This window comes from Pristiophorus japonicus, chromosome 7 (assembly GCF_044704955.1).
Source record: "Pristiophorus japonicus isolate sPriJap1 chromosome 7, sPriJap1.hap1, whole genome shotgun sequence".
NCBI classification, from domain to species: Eukaryota; Metazoa; Chordata; class Chondrichthyes; family Pristiophoridae; genus Pristiophorus; species Pristiophorus japonicus.
In genome coordinates this window covers 15,912,628-15,932,392 of record NC_091983.1, presented here as the reverse complement: position 1 = coordinate 15,932,392, position 19,765 = coordinate 15,912,628, and the positions used below count along the sequence as shown (strand labels likewise).

Below are 19,765 nucleotides of genomic sequence, written 5' to 3'. Positions count from 1 at the left end.
GAGTCTTGTGTTAAGAATGCGGACAATGTGGCCCGCCCAATGGAGCTGGTCGAGTGTGGTCAGTGCTTCGATGCTGGGGATGTTGGCTTGATCGAGAGCACTGACGTTGAAGCGTCTATCCTCCCAGGGGATTTGCAGGATGTTGTGGTATTTCTCCAGTGATTTGAGGTGATTGCTGTATATGGTCCATGTCTCTGAGCCACCCAGGAGGCCGGATATCACTACAGCCCTGTATACCATGAGCTTGGTGCCAGATTTGAAGGCCTGATCTTGGAACACTGTCTTCCTCCGGCGGCCGAAGGCCCAACAGCCTGTATCCTGCAATATTTACAGGACATCCTCTCTCGTCAACACTAACATTGTCCTCAACCAATACTGCCACCCCAACTGCTACCATTCATGTACACCCGATATCCAGCTATATTTACGGCCCACGCCTGCCCTTTGAGCCAGATCCCAATAATTGCCACAGCATCATATTCCGATTTGCTTGCAGATCAGCAAACTTATTTAGTAAAAGAAGAGGAAACAATAAGACTTTTAATATCAAGCTCATATTTTATGAGTGTGCTCTATCAGCCAAAGCTCCTCAAATTAATTGAAAGAGAATGATTTGAGAGATGCATCCTTGTCAAGGCTGGGATTAGTTGCAGTGCAAGTGTTGGCTGCAACCACATTAAAAGTTGCCTTTAGCAGAGGATGGTTTCGATCCATCGACCTCTGGGTTATGGGCCCAGCACGCTTCCGCTGCGCAACTCTGCTGCTGGTGTTGGAACTGATGAATTGCACCTCCTTGTGCTTGGACATGGCTGGCTGCGGTTGCGTGTGATTGACAGCTGCTCTAGTGAGCGGATTGGGCCGCGGGGTCACGTGGTGGATGGGCGTGATTAACCACTGCTCCAGTCATCACCAGAGGCAGCCCCTCGAAATCGAGGAAGACTTGCTTCCACTCTAAAAGTGAGTTCTCAGGTGGCTGTTCAGTCCAATACAGGAATTACAGTCTCTGTCACAGCTGGGGCAGACAGTGGTTAAAGGAAAGGGTGGGTGGGGAGTCTGGTTTGCCGCACGCTCCTTCCGCTGCCTGCGCTTGTTTTCTGCATGTTCTCGGCGGCGAGACTCGAGGTGCTCAGCGCCCTCCCGGATGCTCTTCCTCCACTTAGGGCGCTCTTTGGCAAGAGATTCCCAGGTGTCGGTGGGGATGTTGCACTTTATCAAGGAGGCTTTGAGGATGTCCTTGAAACGTTCCCTCTGCCCACCTGCGGCTCACTTGCCGTGTAGGATTCCTAGTAGAGCGCTTGTTTTGGGAGTCTTGTGTCGAGAATGCGGACAATGTGGCCCGCCCAATGGAGCTGGTCGAGTGTGGTCAGTGCTTCGATGCTGGGGATGTTGGCTTGATCGAGAGCACTGACGTTGAAGCGTCTATCCTCCCAGGGGATTTGCAGGATGTTGTGGTATTTCTCCAGCGATTTGAGGTGATTGCTGTATATGGTCCATGTCTCTGAGCCACCCAGGAGGCCGGATATCACTACAGCCCTGTATACCATGAGCTTGGTGCCAGATTTGAAGGCCTGATCTTGGAACACTGTCTTCCTCCGGCGGCCGAAGGCCCAACAGCCTGTATCCTGCAATATTTACAGGACATCCTCTCTCGTCAACACTAACATTGTCCTCAACCAATACTGCCACCCCAACTGCTACCATTCATGTACACCCGATATCCAGCTATATTTACGGCCCACGCCTGCCCTTTGAGCCAGATCCCAATAATTGCCACAGCATCATATTCCGATTTGCTTGCAGATCAGCAAACTTATTTAGTAAAAGAAGAGGAAACAATAAGACTTTTAATATCAAGCTCATATTTTATGAGTGTGCTCTATCAGCCAAAGCTCCTCAAATTAATTGAAAGAGAATGATTTTAGAGATGCATCCTTGTCAAGGCTGGGATTAGTTGCAGTGCAAGTGTTGGCTGCAACCACATTAAAAGTTGCCTTTAGCAGAGGATGGTTTCGATCCATCGACCTCTGGTTCCCAGCACGCTTCCGCTGCGCCACTCTGCTGCTGGTGCTGGAAATAATGAATTGCACCTCCTTGTGCTGGGACATGGCTGGCTGCGGTTGCGTGTGATTGACAGCTGCTCTAGTGAGCGGATTGGGCCGCGGGGTCACGTGGTGGATGGGCGTGATTAACCACTGCTCCAGTCATCACCAGAGGCAGTCCCTCGAAATCGAGGAAGACTTGCTTCCACTCTAAATGTGAGTTCTCAGGTGGCTGTTCAGTCCAATACGGGAATTACAGTCTCTGTCACAGCTGGGGAAGACAGTGGTTGAAGGAAAGGGTGGGTGGGAAGTCTGGTTTGCCGCACGCTCCTTCCGCTGCCTGCGCTTGTTTTCTGCATGTTCTCGGCGGCGAGACTCGAGGTGCTTAGCGCCCTCCCGGATGCTCTTCCTCCACTTAGGGCGCTCTTTGGCAAGAGATTCCCAGGTGTCGGTGGGGATGTTGCACTTTATCAAGGAGGCTTTGAGGATGTCCTTGAAACGTTCCCTCTTCCCACCTGCGGCTCACTTGCCGTGTAGGATTCCTAGTAGAGCGCTTGTTTTTGGAGTCTTGTGTTAAGAATGCGGACAATGTGGCCCGCCCAATGGAGCTGGTCGAGTGTGGTCAGTGCTTCGATGCTGGGGATGTTGGCTTGATCGAGAGCACTGACGTTGAAGCGTCTATCCTCCCAGGGGATTTGCAGGATGTTGTGGTATTTCTCCAGTGATTTGAGGTGATTGCTGTATATGGTCCATGTCTCTGAGCCACCCAGGAGGCCGGATATCACTACAGCCCTGTATACCATGAGCTTGGTGCCAGATTTGAAGGCCTGATCTTGGAACACTGTCTTCCTCCGGCGGCCGAAGGCCCAACAGCCTGTATCCTGCAATATTTACAGGACATCCTCTCTCGTCAACACTAACATTGTCCTCAACCAATACTGCCACCCCAACTGCTACCATTCATGTACACCCGATATCCAGCTATATTTACGGCCCACGCCTGCCCTTTGAGCCAGATCCCAATAATTGCCACAGCATCATATTCCGATTTGCTTGCAGATCAGCAAACTTATTTAGTAAAAGAAGAGGAAACAATAAGACTTTTAATATCAAGCTCATATTTTATGAGTGTGCTCTATCAGCCAAAACTCCTCAAATTAATTGAAAGAGAATGATTTTAGAGATGCATCCTTGTCAAGGCTGGGATTAGTTGCAGTGCAAGTGTTGGCTGCAACCACATTAAAAGTTGCCTTTAGCAGAGGATGGTTTCGATCCATCGACCTCTGGTTCCCAGCACGCTTCCGCTGCGCCACTCTGCTGCTGGTGCTGGAAATAATGAATTGCACCTCCTTGTGCTGGGACATGGCTGGCTGCGGTTGCGTGTGATTGACAGCTGCTCTAGTGAGCGGATTGGGCCGCGGGGTCACGTGGTGGATGGGCGTGATTAACCACTGCTCCAGTCATCACCAGAGGCAGTCCCTCGAAATCGAGGAAGACTTGCTTCCACTCTAAATGTGAGTTCTCAGGTGGCTGTTCAGTCCAATACGGGAATTACAGTCTCTGTCACAGCTGGGGAAGACAGTGGTTGAAGGAAAGGGTGGGTGGGAAGTCTGGTTTGCCGCACGCTCCTTCCGCTGCCTGCGCTTGTTTTCTGCATGTTCTCGGCGGCGAGACTCGAGGTGCTTAGCGCCCTCCCGGATGCTCTTCCTCCACTTAGGGCGCTCTTTGGCAAGAGATTCCCAGGTGTCGGTGGGGATGTTGCACTTTATCAAGGAGGCTTTGAGGATGTCCTTGAAACGTTCCCTCTTCCCACCTGCGGCTCACTTGCCGTGTAGGATTCCTAGTAGAGCGCTTGTTTTTGGAGTCTTGTGTTAAGAATGCGGACAATGTGGCCCGCCCAATGGAGCTGGTCGAGTGTGGTCAGTGCTTCGATGCTGGGGATGTTGGCTTGATCGAGAGCACTGACGTTGAAGCGTCTATCCTCCCAGGGGATTTGCAGGATGTTGTGGTATTTCTCCAGCGATTTGAGGTGATTGCTGTATATGGTCCATGTCTCTGAGCCACCCAGGAGGCCGGATATCACTACAGCCCTGTATACCATGAGCTTGGTGCCAGATTTGAAGGCCTGATCTTGGAACACTGTCTTCCTCCGGCGGCCGAAGGCCCAACAGCCTGTATCCTGCAATATTTACAGGACATCCTCTCTCGTCAACACTAACATTGTCCTCAACCAATACTGCCACCCCAACTGCTACCATTCATGTACACCCGATATCCAGCTATATTTACGGCCCACGCCTGCCCTTTGAGCCAGATCCCAATAATTGCCACAGCATCATATTCCGATTTGCTTGCAGATCAGCAAACTTATTTAGTAAAAGAAGAGGAAACAATAAGACTTTTAATATCAAGCTCATATTTTATGAGTGTGCTCTATCAGCCAAAACTCCTCAAATTAATTGAAAGAGAATGATTTTGGAGATGCATCCTTGTCAAGGCTGGGATTAGTTGCAGTGCAAGTGTTGGCTGCAACCACATTAAAAGTTGCCTTTAGCAGAGGATGGTTTCGATCCATCGACCTCTGGTTCCCAGCACGCTTCCGCTGCGCCACTCTGCTGCTGGTGTTGGAACTGATGAATTGCACCTCCTTGTGCTGGGACATGGCTGGCTGCGGTTGCGTGTGATTGACAGCTGCTCTAGTGAGCGGATTGGGCCGCGGGGTCACGTGGTGGATGGGCGTGATTAACCACTGCTCCAGTCATCACCAGAGGCAGTCCCTCGAAATCGAGGAAGACTTGCTTCCACTCTAAATGTGAGTTCTCAGGTGGCTGTTCAGTCCAATACGGGAATTACAGTCTCTGTCACAGCTGGGGAAGACAGTGGTTGAAGGAAAGGGTGGGTGGGAAGTCTGGTTTGCCGCACGCTCCTTCCGCTGCCTGCGCTTGTTTTCTGCATGTTCTCGGCGGCGAGACTCGAGGTGCTCAGCGCCCTCCCGGATGCTCTTCCTCCACTTAGGGCGCTCTTTGGCAAGAGATTCCCAGGTGTCGGTGGGGATGTTGCACTTTATCAAGGAGGCTTTGAGGATGTCCTTGAAACGTTCCCTCTTCCCACCTGCGGCTCACTTGCCGTGTAGGATTCCTAGTAGAGCGCTTGTTTTTGGAGTCTTGTGTTAAGAATGCGGACAATGTGGCCCGCCCAATGGAGCTGGTCGAGTGTGGTCAGTGCTTCGATGCTGGGGATGTTGGCTTGATCGAGAGCACTGACGTTGAAGCGTCTATCCTCCCAGGGGATTTGCAGGATGTTGTGGTATTTCTCCAGTGATTTGAGGTGATTGCTGTATATGGTCCATGTCTCTGAGCCACCCAGGAGGCCGGATATCACTACAGCCCTGTATACCATGAGCTTGGTGCCAGATTTGAAGGCCTGATCTTGGAACACTGTCTTCCTCCGGCGGCCGAAGGCCCAACAGCCTGTATCCTGCAATATTTACAGGACATCCTCTCTCGTCAACACTAACATTGTCCTCAACCAATACTGCCACCCCAACTGCTACCATTCATGTACACCCGATATCCAGCTATATTTACGGCCCACGCCTGCCCTTTGAGCCAGATCCCAATAATTGCCACAGCATCATATTCCGATTTGCTTGCAGATCAGCAAACTTATTTAGTAAAAGAAGAGGAAACAATAAGACTTTTAATATCAAGCTCATATTTTATGAGTGTGCTCTATCAGCCAAAGCTCCTCAAATTAATTGAAAGAGAATGATTTGAGAGATGCATCCTTGTCAAGGCTGGGATTAGTTGCAGTGCAAGTGTTGGCTGCAACCACATTAAAAGTTGCCTTTAGCAGAGGATGGTTTCGATCCATCGACCTCTGGGTTATGGGCCCAGCACGCTTCCGCTGCGCCACTCTGCTGCTGGTGTTGGAACTGATGAATTGCATCTCCTTGTGCTTGGACATGGCTGGCTGCGGTTGCGTGTGATTGACAGCTGCTCTAGTGAGCGGATTGGGCCGCGGGGTCACGTGGTGGATGGGCGTGATTAACCACTGCTCCAGTCATCACCAGAGGCAGCCCCTCGAAATCGAGGAAGACTTGCTTCCACTCTAAAAGTGAGTTCTCAGGTGGCTGTTCAGTCCAATACAGGAATTACAGTCTCTGTCACAGCTGGGGCAGACAGTGGTTAAAGGAAAGGGTGGGTGGGGAGTCTGGTTTGCCGCACGCTCCTTCCGCTGCCTGCGCTTGTTTTCTGCATGTTCTCGGCGGCGAGACTCGAGGTGCTCAGCGCCCTCCCGGATGCTCTTCCTCCACTTAGGGCGCTCTTTGGCAAGAGATTCCCAGGTGTCGGTGGGGATGTTGCACTTTATCAAGGAGGCTTTGAGGATGTCCTTGAAACGTTCCCTCTGCCCACCTGCGGCTCACTTGCCGTGTAGGATTCCTAGTAGAGCGCTTGTTTTGGGAGTCTTGTGTCGAGAATCCGGACAATGTGGCCCGCCCAATGGAGCTGGTCGAGTGTGGTCAGTGCTTCGATGCTGGGGATGTTGGCTTGATCGAGAGCACTGACGTTGAAGCGTCTATCCTCCCAGGGGATTTGCAGGATGTTGTGGTATTTCTCCAGTGATTTGAGGTGATTGCTGTATATGGTCCATGTCTCTGAGCCACCCAGGAGGCCGGATATCACTACAGCCCTGTATACCATGAGCTTGGTGCCAGATTTGAAGGCCTGATCTTGGAACACTGTCTTCCTCCGGCGGCCGAAGGCCCAACAGCCTGTATCCTGCAATATTTACAGGACATCCTCTCTCGTCAACACTAACATTGTCCTTAACCAATACTGCCACCCCAACTGCTACCATTCATGTACACCCGATATCCAGCTATATTTACGGCCCACGCCTGCCCTTTGAGCCAGATCCCAGTTATTGCCACAGCATCATATTCCGATTTGCTTGCAGATCAGCAAAACTTATTTAGTAAAAGAAGAGGAAACAATAAGACTTTTAATATCAAGCTCATATTTTATGAGTGTGCTCTATCAGCCAAAGCTCCTCAAATTAATTGAAAGAGAATGATTTTAGAGATGCATCCTTGTCAAGGCTGGGATTAGTTGCAGTGCAAGTGTTGGCTGCAACCACATTAAAAGTTGCCTTTAGCAGAGGATGGTTTCGATCCATCGACCTCTGGGTTATGGGCCCAGCACGCTTCCGCTGCGCCACTCTGCTGCTGGTGGTGGAAATAATGAATTGCACCTCCTTGTGCTTGGACATGGCTGGCTGCGGTTGCGTGTGATTGACAGCTGCTCTAGTGAGCGGATTGGGCCGCGGGGTCACGTGGTGGATGGGAGTGATTAACCACTGCTCCAGTCATCACCAGAGGCAGCCCCTCGAAATCGAGGAAGACTTGCTTCCACTCTAAAAGTGAGTTCTCAGGTGGCTGTTCAGTCCAATACAGGAATTACAGTCTCTGTCACAGCTGGGGCAGACAGTGGTTAAAGGAAAGGGTGGGTGGGGAGTCTGGTTTGCCGCACGCTCCTTCCGCTGCCTGCGCTTGTTTTCTGCATGTTCTCGGCGGCGAGACTCGAGGTGCTCAGCGCCCTCCCGGATGCTCTTCCTCCACTTAGGGCGCTCTTTGGCAAGAGATTCCCAGGTGTCGGTGGGGATGTTGCACTTTATCAAGGAGGCTTTAAGGATGTCCTTGAAACGTTCCCTCTGCCCACCTGCGGCTCACTTGCCGTCTAGGATTCCTAGTAGAGCGCTTGTTTTGGGAGTCTTGTGTCGAGAATGCGGACAATGTGGCCCGCCCAATGGAGCTGGTCGAGTGTGGTCAGTGCTTCGATGCTGGGGATGTTGGCTTGATCGAGAGCACTGACGTTGAAGCGTCTATCCTCCCAGGGGATTTGCAGGATGTTGTGGTATTTCTCCAGCGATTTGAGGTGATTGCTGTATATGGTCCATGTCTCTGAGCCACCCAGGAGGCCGGATATCACTACAGCCCTGTATACCATGAGCTTGGTGCCAGATTTGAAGGCCTGATCTTGGAACACTGTCTTCCTCCGGCGGCCGAAGGCCCAACAGCCTGTATCCTGCAATATTTACAGGACATCCTCTCTCGTCAACACTAACATTGTCCTCAACCAATACTGCCACCCCAACTGCTACCATTCATGTACACCCGATATCCAGCTATATTTACGGCCCACGCCTGCCCTTTGAGCCAGATCCCAATAATTGCCACAGCATCATATTCCGATTTGCTTGCAGATCAGCAAACTTATTTAGTAAAAGAAGAGGAAACAATAAGACTTTTAATATCAAGCTCATATTTTATGAGTGTGCTCTATCAGCCAAAGCTCCTCAAATTAATTGAAAGAGAATGATTTGAGAGATGCATCCTTGTCAAGGCTGGGATTAGTTGCAGTGCAAGTGTTGGCTGCAACCACATTAAAAGTTGCCTTTAGCAGAGGATGGTTTCGATCCATCGACCTCTGGGTTATGGGCCCAGCACGCTTCCGCTGCGCCACTCTGCTGCTGGTGTTGGAACTGATGAATTGCATCTCCTTGTGCTTGGACATGGCTGGCTGCGGTTGCGTGTGATTGACAGCTGCTCTAGTGAGCGGATTGGGCCGCGGGGTCACGTGGTGGATGGGCGTGATTAACCACTGCTCCAGTCATCACCAGAGGCAGCCCCTCGAAATCGAGGAAGACTTGCTTCCACTCTAAAAGTGAGTTCTCAGGTGGCTGTTCAGTCCAATACAGGAATTACAGTCTCTGTCACAGCTGGGGCAGACAGTGGTTAAAGGAAAGGGTGGGTGGGGAGTCTGGTTTGCCGCACGCTCCTTCCGCTGCCTGCGCTTGTTTTCTGCATGTTCTCGGCGGCGAGACTCGAGGTGCTCAGCGCCCTCCCGGATGCTCTTCCTCCACTTAGGGCGCTCTTTGGCAAGAGATTCCCAGGTGTCGGTGGGGATGTTGCACTTTATCAAGGAGGCTTTGAGGATGTCCTTGAAACGTTCCCTCTGCCCACCTGCGGCTCACTTGCCGTGTAGGATTCCTAGTAGAGCGCTTGTTTTGGGAGTCTTGTGTCGAGAATCCGGACAATGTGGCCCGCCCAATGGAGCTGGTCGAGTGTGGTCAGTGCTTCGATGCTGGGGATGTTGGCTTGATCGAGAGCACTGACGTTGAAGCGTCTATCCTCCCAGGGGATTTGCAGGATGTTGTGGTATTTCTCCAGTGATTTGAGGTGATTGCTGTATATGGTCCATGTCTCTGAGCCACCCAGGAGGCCGGATATCACTACAGCCCTGTATACCATGAGCTTGGTGCCAGATTTGAAGGCCTGATCTTGGAACACTGTCTTCCTCCGGCGGCCGAAGGCCCAACAGCCTGTATCCTGCAATATTTACAGGACATCCTCTCTCGTCAACACTAACATTGTCCTTAACCAATACTGCCACCCCAACTGCTACCATTCATGTACACCCGATATCCAGCTATATTTACGGCCCACGCCTGCCCTTTGAGCCAGATCCCAGTTATTGCCACAGCATCATATTCCGATTTGCTTGCAGATCAGCAAAACTTATTTAGTAAAAGAAGAGGAAACAATAAGACTTTTAATATCAAGCTCATATTTTATGAGTGTGCTCTATCAGCCAAAGCTCCTCAAATTAATTGAAAGAGAATGATTTTAGAGATGCATCCTTGTCAAGGCTGGGATTAGTTGCAGTGCAAGTGTTGGCTGCAACCACATTAAAAGTTGCCTTTAGCAGAGGATGGTTTCGATCCATCGACCTCTGGGTTATGGGCCCAGCACGCTTCCGCTGCGCCACTCTGCTGCTGGTGGTGGAAATAATGAATTGCACCTCCTTGTGCTTGGACATGGCTGGCTGCGGTTGCGTGTGATTGACAGCTGCTCTAGTGAGCGGATTGGGCCGCGGGGTCACGTGGTGGATGGGAGTGATTAACCACTGCTCCAGTCATCACCAGAGGCAGCCCCTCGAAATCGAGGAAGACTTGCTTCCACTCTAAAAGTGAGTTCTCAGGTGGCTGTTCAGTCCAATACAGGAATTACAGTCTCTGTCACAGCTGGGGCAGACAGTGGTTAAAGGAAAGGGTGGGTGGGGAGTCTGGTTTGCCGCACGCTCCTTCCGCTGCCTGCGCTTGTTTTCTGCATGTTCTCGGCGGCGAGACTCGAGGTGCTCAGCGCCCTCCCGGATGCTCTTCCTCCACTTAGGGCGCTCTTTGGCAAGAGATTCCCAGGTGTCGGTGGGGATGTTGCACTTTATCAAGGAGGCTTTAAGGATGTCCTTGAAACGTTCCCTCTGCCCACCTGCGGCTCACTTGCCGTCTAGGATTCCTAGTAGAGCGCTTGTTTTGGGAGTCTTGTGTCGAGAATGCGGACAATGTGGCCCGCCCAATGGAGCTGGTCGAGTGTGGTCAGTGCTTCGATGCTGGGGATGTTGGCTTGATCGAGAGCACTGACGTTGAAGCGTCTATCCTCCCAGGGGATTTGCAGGATGTTGTGGTATTTCTCCAGCGATTTGAGGTGATTGCTGTATATGGTCCATGTCTCTGAGCCACCCAGGAGGCCGGATATCACTACAGCCCTGTATACCATGAGCTTGGTGCCAGATTTGAAGGCCTGATCTTGGAACACTGTCTTCCTCCGGCGGCCGAAGGCCCAACAGCCTGTATCCTGCAATATTTACAGGACATCCTCTCTCGTCAACACTAACATTGTCCTTAACCAATACTGCCACCCCAACTGCTACCATTCATGTACACCCGATATCCAGCTATATTTACGGCCCACGCCTGCCCTTTGAGCCAGATCCCAGTTATTGCCACAGCATCATATTCCGATTTGCTTGCAGATCAGCAAAACTTATTTAGTAAAAGAAGAGGAAACAATAAGACTTTTAATATCAAGCTCATATTTTATGAGTGTGCTCTATCAGCCAAAACTCCTCAAATTAATTGAAAGAGAATGATTTTAGAGATGCATCCTTGTCAAGGCTGGGATTAGTTGCAGTGCAAGTGTTGGCTGCAACCACATTAAAAGTTGCCTTTAGCAGAGGATGGTTTCGATCCATCGACCTCTGGGTTATGGGCCCAGCACGCTTCCGCTGCGCCACTCTGCTGCTGGTGTTGGAACTGATGAATTGCACCTCCTTGTGCTGGGACATGGCTGGCTGCGGTTGCGTGTGATTGACAGCTGCTCTAGTGAGCGGATTGGGCCGCGGGGTCACGTGGTGGATGGGCGTGATTAACCACTGCTCCAGTCATCACCAGAGGCAGCCCCTCGAAATCGAGGAAGACTTGCTTCCACTCTAAAAGTGAGTTCTCAGGTGGCTGTTCAGTCCAATACAGGAATTACAGTCTCTGTCACAGCTGGGGCAGACAGTGGTTAAAGGAAAGGGTGGGTGGGGAGTCTGGTTTGCCGCACGCTCCTTCCGCTGCCTGCGCTTGTTTTCTGCATGTTCTCGGCGGCGAGACTCGAGGTGCTCAGCGCCCTCCCGGATGCTCTTCCTCCACTTAGGGCGCTCTTTGGCAAGAGATTCCCAGGTGTCGGTGGGGATGTTGCACTTTATCAAGGAGGCTTTGAGGATGTGCTTGAAACGTTCCCTCTGCCCACCTGCGGCTCACTTGCCGTGTAGGATTCCTAGTAGAGCGCTTGTTTTGGGAGTCTTGTGTCGAGAATGCAGACAATGTGGCCCGCCCAATGGAGCTGGTCGAGTGTGGTCAGTGCTTCGATGCTGGGGATGTTGGCTTGATCGAGAGCACTGACGTTGAAGCGTCTATCCTCCCAGGGGATTTGCAGGATGTTGTGGTATTTCTCCAGCGATTTGAGGTGATTGCTGTATATGGTCCATGTCTCTGAGCCACCCAGGAGGCCGGATATCACTACAGCCCTGTATACCATGAGCTTGGTGCCAGATTTGAAGGCCTGATCTTGGAACACTGTCTTCCTCCGGCGGCCGAAGGCCCAACAGCCTGTATCCTGCAATATTTACAGGACATCCTCTCTCGTCAACACTAACATTGTCCTTAACCAACACTGCCACCCCAACTGCTACCATTCATGTACACCCGATATCCAGCTATATTTACGGCCCACGCCTGCCCTTTGAGCCAGATCCCAGTTATTGCCACAGCATCATATTCCGATTTGCTTGCAGATCAGCAAAACTTATTTAGTAAAAGAAGAGGAAACAATAAGACTTTTAATATCAAGCTCATATTTTATGAGTGTGCTCTATCAGCCAAAACTCCTCAAATTAATTGAAAGAGAATGATTTTAGAGATGCATCCTTGTCAAGGCTGGGATTAGTTGCAGTGCAAGTGTTGGCTGCAACCACATTAAAAGTTGCCTTTAGCAGAGGATGGTTTCGATCCATCGACCTCTGGGTTATGGGCCCAGCACGCTTCCGCTGCGCCACTCTGCTGCTGGTGTTGGAACTGATGAATTGCACCTCCTTGTGCTGGGACATGGCTGGCTGCGGTTGCGTGTGATTGACAGCTGCTCTAGTGAGCGGATTGGGCCGCGGGGTCACGTGGTGGATGGGCGTGATTAACCACTGCTCCAGTCATCACCAGAGGCAGCCCCTCGAAATCGAGGAAGACTTGCTTCCACTCTAAAAGTGAGTTCTCAGGTGGCTGTTCAGTCCAATACGGGAATTACAGTCTCTGTCACAGCTGGGGCAGACAGTGGTTAAAGGAAAGGGTGGGTGGGGAGTCTGGTTTGCCGCACGCTCCTTCCGCTGCCTGCGCTTGTTTTCTGCATGTTCTCGGCGGCGAGACTCGAGGTGCTTAGCGCCCTCCCGGATGCTCTTCCTCCACTTAGGGCGCTCTTTGGCAAGAGATTCCCAGGTGTCGGTGGGGATGTTGCACTTTATCAAGGAGGCTTTGAGGATGTCCTTGAAACGTTCCCTCTTCCCACCTGCGGCTCACTTGCCGTGTAGGATTCCTAGTAGAGCGCTTGTTTTTGGAGTCTTGTGTTAAGAATGCGGACAATGTGGCCCGCCCAATGGAGCTGGTCGAGTGTGGTCAGTGCTTCGATGCTGGGGATGTTGGCTTGATCGAGAGCACTGACGTTGAAGCGTCTATCCTCCCAGGGGATTTGCAGGATGTTGTGGTATTTCTCCAGTGATTTGAGGTGATTGCTGTATATGGTCCATGTCTCTGAGCCACCCAGGAGGCCGGATATCACTACAGCCCTGTATACCATGAGCTTGGTGCCAGATTTGAAGGCCTGATCTTGGAACACTGTCTTCCTCCGGCGGCCGAAGGCCCAACAGCCTGTATCCTGCAATATTTACAGGACATCCTCTCTCGTCAACACTAACATTGTCCTCAACCAATACTGCCACCCCAACTGCTACCATTCATGTACACCCGATATCCAGCTATATTTACGGCCCACGCCTGCCCTTTGAGCCAGATCCCAATAATTGCCACAGCATCATATTCCGATTTGCTTGCAGATCAGCAAACTTATTTAGTAAAAGAAGAGGAAACAATAAGACTTTTAATATCAAGCTCATATTTTATGAGTGTGCTCTATCAGCCAAAACTCCTCAAATTAATTGAAAGAGAATGATTTTAGAGATGCATCCTTGTCAAGGCTGGGATTAGTTGCAGTGCAAGTGTTGGCTGCAACCACATTAAAAGTTGCCTTTAGCAGAGGATGGTTTCGATCCATCGACCTCTGGGTTATGGGCCCAGCACGCTTCCGCTGCGCCACTCTGCTGCTGGTGTTGGAACTGATGAATTGCACCTCCTTGTGCTTGGACATGGCTGGCTGCGGTTGCGTGTGATTGACAGCTGCTCTAGTGAGCGGATTGGGCCGCGGGGTCACGTGGTGGATGGGCGTGATTAACCACTGCTCCAGTCATCACCAGAGGCAGTCCCTCGAAATCGAGGAAGACTTGCTTCCACTCTAAATGTGAGTTCTCAGGTGGCTGTTCAGTCCAATACGGGAATTACAGTCTCTGTCACAGCTGGGGAAGACAGTGGTTGAAGGAAAGGGTGGGTGGGAAGTCTGGTTTGCCGCACGCTCCTTCCGCTGCCTGCGCTTGTTTTCTGCATGTTCTCGGCGGCGAGACTCGAGGTGCTCAGCGCCCTCCCGGATGCTCTTCCTCCACTTAGGGCGCTCTTTGGCAAGAGATTCCCAGGTGTCGGTGGGGATGTTGCACTTTATCAAGGAGGCTTTGAGGATGTCCTTGAAACGTTCCCTCTTCCCACCTGCGGCTCACTTGCCGTTTAGGATTCCTAGTAGAGCGCTTGTTTTTGGAGTCTTGTGTTAAGAATGCGGACAATGTGGCCCGCCCAATGGAGCTGGTCGAGTGTGGTCAGTGCTTCGATGCTGGGGATGTTGGCTTGATCGAGAGCACTGACGTTGAAGCGTCTATCCTCCCAGGGGATTTGCAGGATGTTGTGGTATTTCTCCAGTGATTTGAGGTGATTGCTGTATATGGTCCATGTCTCTGAGCCACCCAGGAGGCCGGATATCACTACAGCCCTGTATACCATGAGCTTGGTGCCAGATTTGAAGGCCTGATCTTGGAACACTGTCTTCCTCCGGCGGCCGAAGGCCCAACAGCCTGTATCCTGCAATATTTACAGGACATCCTCTCTCGTCAACACTAACATTGTCCTCAACCAATACTGCCACCCCAACTGCTACCATTCATGTACACCCGATATCCAGCTATATTTACGGCCCACGCCTGCCCTTTGAGCCAGATCCCAATAATTGCCACAGCATCATATTCCGATTTGCTTGCAGATCAGCAAACTTATTTAGTAAAAGAAGAGGAAACAATAAGACTTTTAATATCAAGCTCATATTTTATGAGTGTGCTCTATCAGCCAAAGCTCCTCAAATTAATTGAAAGAGAATGATTTGAGAGATGCATCCTTGTCAAGGCTGGGATTAGTTGCAGTGCAAGTGTTGGCTGCAACCACATTAAAAGTTGCCTTTAGCAGAGGATGGTTTCGATCCATCGACCTCTGGGTTATGGGCCCAGCACGCTTCCGCTGCGCCACTCTGCTGCTGGTGTTTGAACTGATGAATTGCATCTCCTTGTGCTTGGACATGGCTGGCTGCGGTTGCGTGTGATTGACAGCTGCTCTAGTGAGCGGATTGGGCCGCGGGGTCACGTGGTGGATGGGCGTGATTAACCACTGCTCCAGTCATCACCAGAGGCAGCCCCTCGAAATCGAGGAAGACTTGCTTCCACTCTAAAAGTGAGTTCTCAGGTGGCTGTTCAGTCCAATACAGGAATTACAGTCTCTGTCACAGCTGGGGCAGACAGTGGTTAAAGGAAAGGGTGGGTGGGGAGTCTGGTTTGCCGCACGCTCCTTCCGCTGCCTGCGCTTGTTTTCTGCATGTTCTCGGCGGCGAGACTCGAGGTGCTCAGCGCCCTCCCGGATGCTCTTCCTCCACTTAGGGCGCTCTTTGGCAAGAGATTCCCAGGTGTCGGTGGGGATGTTGCACTTTATCAAGGAGGCTTTGAGGATGTCCTTGAAACGTTCCCTCTGCCCACCTGCGGCTCACTTGCCGTGTAGGATTCCTAGTAGAGCGCTTGTTTTGGGAGTCTTGTGTCGAGAATCCGGACAATGTGGCCCGCCCAATGGAGCTGGTCGAGTGTGGTCAGTGCTTCGATGCTGGGGATGTTGGCTTGATCGAGAGCACTGACGTTGAAGCGTCTATCCTCCCAGGGGATTTGCAGGATGTTGTGGTATTTCTCCAGTGATTTGAGGTGATTGCTGTATATGGTCCATGTCTCTGAGCCACCCAGGAGGCCGGATATCACTACAGCCCTGTATACCATGAGCTTGGTGCCAGATTTGAAGGCCTGATCTTGGAACACTGTCTTCCTCCGGCGGCCGAAGGCCCAACAGCCTGTATCCTGCAATATTTACAGGACATCCTCTCTCGTCAACACTAACATTGTCCTTAACCAATACTGCCACCCCAACTGCTACCATTCATGTACACCCGATATCCAGCTATATTTACGGCCCACGCCTGCCCTTTGAGCCAGATCCCAGTTATTGCCACAGCATCATATTCCGATTTGCTTGCAGATCAGCAAAACTTATTTAGTAAAAGAAGAGGAAACAATAAGACTTTTAATATCAAGCTCATATTTTATGAGTGTGCTCTATCAGCCAAAGCTCCTCAAATTAATTGAAAGAGAATGATTTTAGAGATGCATCCTTGTCAAGGCTGGGATTAGTTGCAGTGCAAGTGTTGGCTGCAACCACATTAAAAGTTGCCTTTAGCAGAGGATGGTTTCGATCCATCGACATCTGGGTTATGGGCCCAGCACGCTTCCGCTGCGCCACTCTGCTGCTGGTGGTGGAAATAATGAATTGCACCTCCTTGTGCTTGGACATGGCTGGCTGCGGTTGCGTGTGATTGACAGCTGCTCTAGTGAGCGGATTGGGCCGCGGGGTCACGTGGTGGATGGGAGTGATTAACCACTGCTCCAGTCATCACCAGAGGCAGCCCCTCGAAATCGAGGAAGACTTGCTTCCACTCTAAAAGTGAGTTCTCAGGTGGCTGTTCAGTCCAATACAGGAATTACAGTCTCTGTCACAGCTGGGGCAGACAGTGGTTAAAGGAAAGGGTGGGTGGGGAGTCTGGTTTGCCGCACGCTCCTTCCGCTGCCTGCGCTTGTTTTCTGCATGTTCTCGGCGGCGAGACTCGAGGTGCTCAGCGCCCTCCCGGATGCTCTTCCTCCACTTAGGGCGCTCTTTGGCAAGAGATTCCCAGGTGTCGGTGGGGATGTTGCACTTTATCAAGGAGGCTTTAAGGATGTCCTTGAAACGTTCCCTCTGCCCACCTGCGGCTCACTTGCCGTCTAGGATTCCTAGTAGAGCGCTTGTTTTGGGAGTCTTGTGTCGAGAATGCGGACAATGTGGCCCGCCCAATGGAGCTGGTCGAGTGTGGTCAGTGCTTCGATGCTGGGGATGTTGGCTTGATCGAGAGCACTGACGTTGAAGCGTCTATCCTCCCAGGGGATTTGCAGGATGTTGTGGTATTTCTCCAGCGATTTGAGGTGATTGCTGTATATGGTCCATGTCTCTGAGCCACCCAGGAGGCCGGATATCACTACAGCCCTGTATACCATGAGCTTGGTGCCAGATTTGAAGGCCTGATCTTGGAACACTGTCTTCCTCCGGCGGCCGAAGGCCCAACAGCCTGTATCCTGCAATATTTACAGGACATCCTCTCTCGTCAACACTAACATTGTCCTTAACCAATACTGCCACCCCAACTGCTACCATTCATGTACACCCGATATCCAGCTATATTTACGGCCCACGCCTGCCCTTTGAGCCAGATCCCAGTTATTGCCACAGCATCATATTCCGATTTGCTTGCAGATCAGCAAAACTTATTTAGTAAAAGAAGAGGAAACAATAAGACTTTTAATATCAAGCTCATATTTTATGAGTGTGCTCTATCAGCCAAAACTCCTCAAATTAATTGAAAGAGAATGATTTTAGAGATGCATCCTTGTCAAGGCTGGGATTAGTTGCAGTGCAAGTGTTGGCTGCAACCACATTAAAAGTTGCCTTTAGCAGAGGATGGTTTCGATCCATCGACCTCTGGGTTATGGGCCCAGCACGCTTCCGCTGCGCCACTCTGCTGCTGGTGTTGGAACTGATGAATTGCACCTCCTTGTGCTGGGACATGGCTGGCTGCGGTTGCGTGTGATTGACAGCTGCTCTAGTGAGCGGATTGGGCCGCGGGGTCACGTGGTGGATGGGCGTGATTAACCACTGCTCCAGTCATCACCAGAGGCAGCCCCTCGAAATCGAGGAAGACTTGCTTCCACTCTAAAAGTGAGTTCTCAGGTGGCTGTTCAGTCCAATACAGGAATTACAGTCTCTGTCACAGCTGGGGCAGACAGTGGTTAAAGGAAAGGGTGGGTGGGGAGTCTGGTTTGCCGCACGCTCCTTCCGCTGCCTGCGCTTGTTTTCTGCATGTTCTCGGCGGCGAGACTCGAGGTGCTCAGCGCCCTCCCGGATGCTCTTCCTCCACTTAGGGCGCTCTTTGGCAAGAGATTCCCAGGTGTCGGTGGGGATGTTGCACTTTATCAAGGAGGCTTTGAGGATGTGCTTGAAACGTTCCCTCTGCCCACCTGCGGCTCACTTGCCGTGTAGGATTCCTAGTAGAGCGCTTGTTTTGGGAGTCTTGTGTCGAGAATGCGGACAATGTGGCCCGCCCAATGGAGCTGGTCGAGTGTGGTCAGTGCTTCGATGCTGGGGATGTTGGCTTGATCGAGAGCACTGACGTTGAAGCGTCTATCCTCCCAGGGGATTTGCAGGATGTTGTGGTATTTCTCCAGCGATTTGAGGTGATTGCTGTATATGGTCCATGTCTCTGAGCCACCCAGGAGGCCGGATATCACTACAGCCCTGTATACCATGAGCTTGGTGCCAGATTTGAAGGCCTGATCTTGGAACACTGTCTTCCTCCGGCGGCCGAAGGCCCAACAGCCTGTATCCTGCAATATTTACAGGACATCCTCTCTCGTCAACACTAACATTGTCCTTAACCAATACTGCCACCCCAACTGCTACCATTCATGTACACCCGATATCCAGCTATATTTACGGCCCACGCCTGCCCTTTGAGCCAGATCCCAGTTATTGCCACAGCATCATATTCCGATTTGCTTGCAGATCAGCAAAACTTATTTAGTAAAAGAAGAGGAAACAATAAGACTTTTAATATCAAGCTCATATTTTATGAGTGTGCTCTATCAGCCAAAACTCCTCAAATTAATTGAAAGAGAATGATTTTAGAGATGCATCCTTGTCAAGGCTGGGATTAGTTGCAGTGCAAGTGTTGGCTGCAACCACATTAAAAGTTGCCTTTAGCAGAGGATGGTTTCGATCCATCGACCTCTGGGTTATGGGCCCAGCACGCTTCCGCTGCGCCACTCTGCTGCTGGTGGTGGAAATAATGAATTGCACCTCCTTGTGCTTGGACATGGCTGGCTGCGGTTGCGTGTGATTGACAGCTGCTCTAGTGAGCGGATTGGGCCGCGGGGTCACGTGGTGGATGGGAGTGATTAACCACTGCTCCAGTCATCACCAGAGGCAGCCCCTCGAAATCGAGGAAGACTTGCTTCCACTCTAAAAGTGAGTTCTCAGGTGGCTGTTCAGTCCAATACAGGAATTACAGTCTCTGTCACAGCTGGGGCAGACAGTGGTTAAAGGAAAGGGTGGGTGGGGAGTCTGGTTTGCCGCACGCTCCTTCCGCTGCCTGCGCTTGTTTTCTGCATGTTCTCGGCGGCGAGACTCGAGGTGCTCAGCGCCCTCCCGGATGCTCTTCCTCCACTTAGGGCGCTCTTTGGCAAGAGATTCCCAGGTGTCGGTGGGGATGTTGCACTTTATCAAGGAGGCTTTAAGGATGTCCTTGAAACGTTCCCTCTGCCCACCTGCGGCTCACTTGCCGTCTAGGATTCCTAGTAGAGCGCTTGTTTTGGGAGTCTTGTGTCGAGAATGCGGACAATGTGGCCCGCCCAATGGAGCTGGTCGAGTGTGGTCAGTGCTTCGATGCTGGGGATGTTGGCTTGATCGAGAGCACTGACGTTGAAGCGTCTATCCTCCCAGGGGATTTGCAGGATGTTGTGGTATTTCTCCAGCGATTTGAGGTGATTGCTGTATATGGTCCATGTCTCTGAGCCACCCAGGAGGCCGGA

The 19,765-nt window shown here is 51.3% G+C and overlaps 10 non-coding genes across 10 annotated transcripts; all 10 read right to left on the bottom strand.

Annotated features, from left to right (window-relative positions):
- Positions 1 to 5,888: 5,888 nt before the first annotated feature.
- Positions 5,889 to 5,960, bottom strand: trnam-cau (transfer RNA methionine (anticodon CAU)). Its single transcript has one exon. It is a non-coding gene; the product is annotated as a tRNA-Met (tRNA).
- A 1,233-nt stretch (positions 5,961 to 7,193) lies between these two features.
- Positions 7,194 to 7,265, bottom strand: trnam-cau (transfer RNA methionine (anticodon CAU)). Its single transcript has one exon. It is a non-coding gene; the product is annotated as a tRNA-Met (tRNA).
- A 1,232-nt stretch (positions 7,266 to 8,497) lies between these two features.
- On the bottom strand, positions 8,498 to 8,569 carry trnam-cau (transfer RNA methionine (anticodon CAU)). Its single transcript has one exon. It is a non-coding gene; the product is annotated as a tRNA-Met (tRNA).
- Positions 8,570 to 9,802: 1,233 nt separating this feature from the next.
- trnam-cau (transfer RNA methionine (anticodon CAU)) lies at positions 9,803 to 9,874 on the bottom strand. The gene has a single exon. It is a non-coding gene; the product is annotated as a tRNA-Met (tRNA).
- A 1,233-nt stretch (positions 9,875 to 11,107) lies between these two features.
- On the bottom strand, positions 11,108 to 11,179 carry trnam-cau (transfer RNA methionine (anticodon CAU)). Its single transcript has one exon. It is a non-coding gene; the product is annotated as a tRNA-Met (tRNA).
- A 1,233-nt stretch (positions 11,180 to 12,412) lies between these two features.
- trnam-cau (transfer RNA methionine (anticodon CAU)) lies at positions 12,413 to 12,484 on the bottom strand. Its single transcript has one exon. It is a non-coding gene; the product is annotated as a tRNA-Met (tRNA).
- Positions 12,485 to 13,716: 1,232 nt separating this feature from the next.
- On the bottom strand, positions 13,717 to 13,788 carry trnam-cau (transfer RNA methionine (anticodon CAU)). The gene has a single exon. It is a non-coding gene; the product is annotated as a tRNA-Met (tRNA).
- Positions 13,789 to 15,020: 1,232 nt separating this feature from the next.
- On the bottom strand, positions 15,021 to 15,092 carry trnam-cau (transfer RNA methionine (anticodon CAU)). The gene has a single exon. It is a non-coding gene; the product is annotated as a tRNA-Met (tRNA).
- A 2,538-nt stretch (positions 15,093 to 17,630) lies between these two features.
- Positions 17,631 to 17,702, bottom strand: trnam-cau (transfer RNA methionine (anticodon CAU)). Its single transcript has one exon. It is a non-coding gene; the product is annotated as a tRNA-Met (tRNA).
- A 1,233-nt stretch (positions 17,703 to 18,935) lies between these two features.
- trnam-cau (transfer RNA methionine (anticodon CAU)) lies at positions 18,936 to 19,007 on the bottom strand. Its single transcript has one exon. It is a non-coding gene; the product is annotated as a tRNA-Met (tRNA).
- Positions 19,008 to 19,765: the final 758 nt, after the last annotated feature.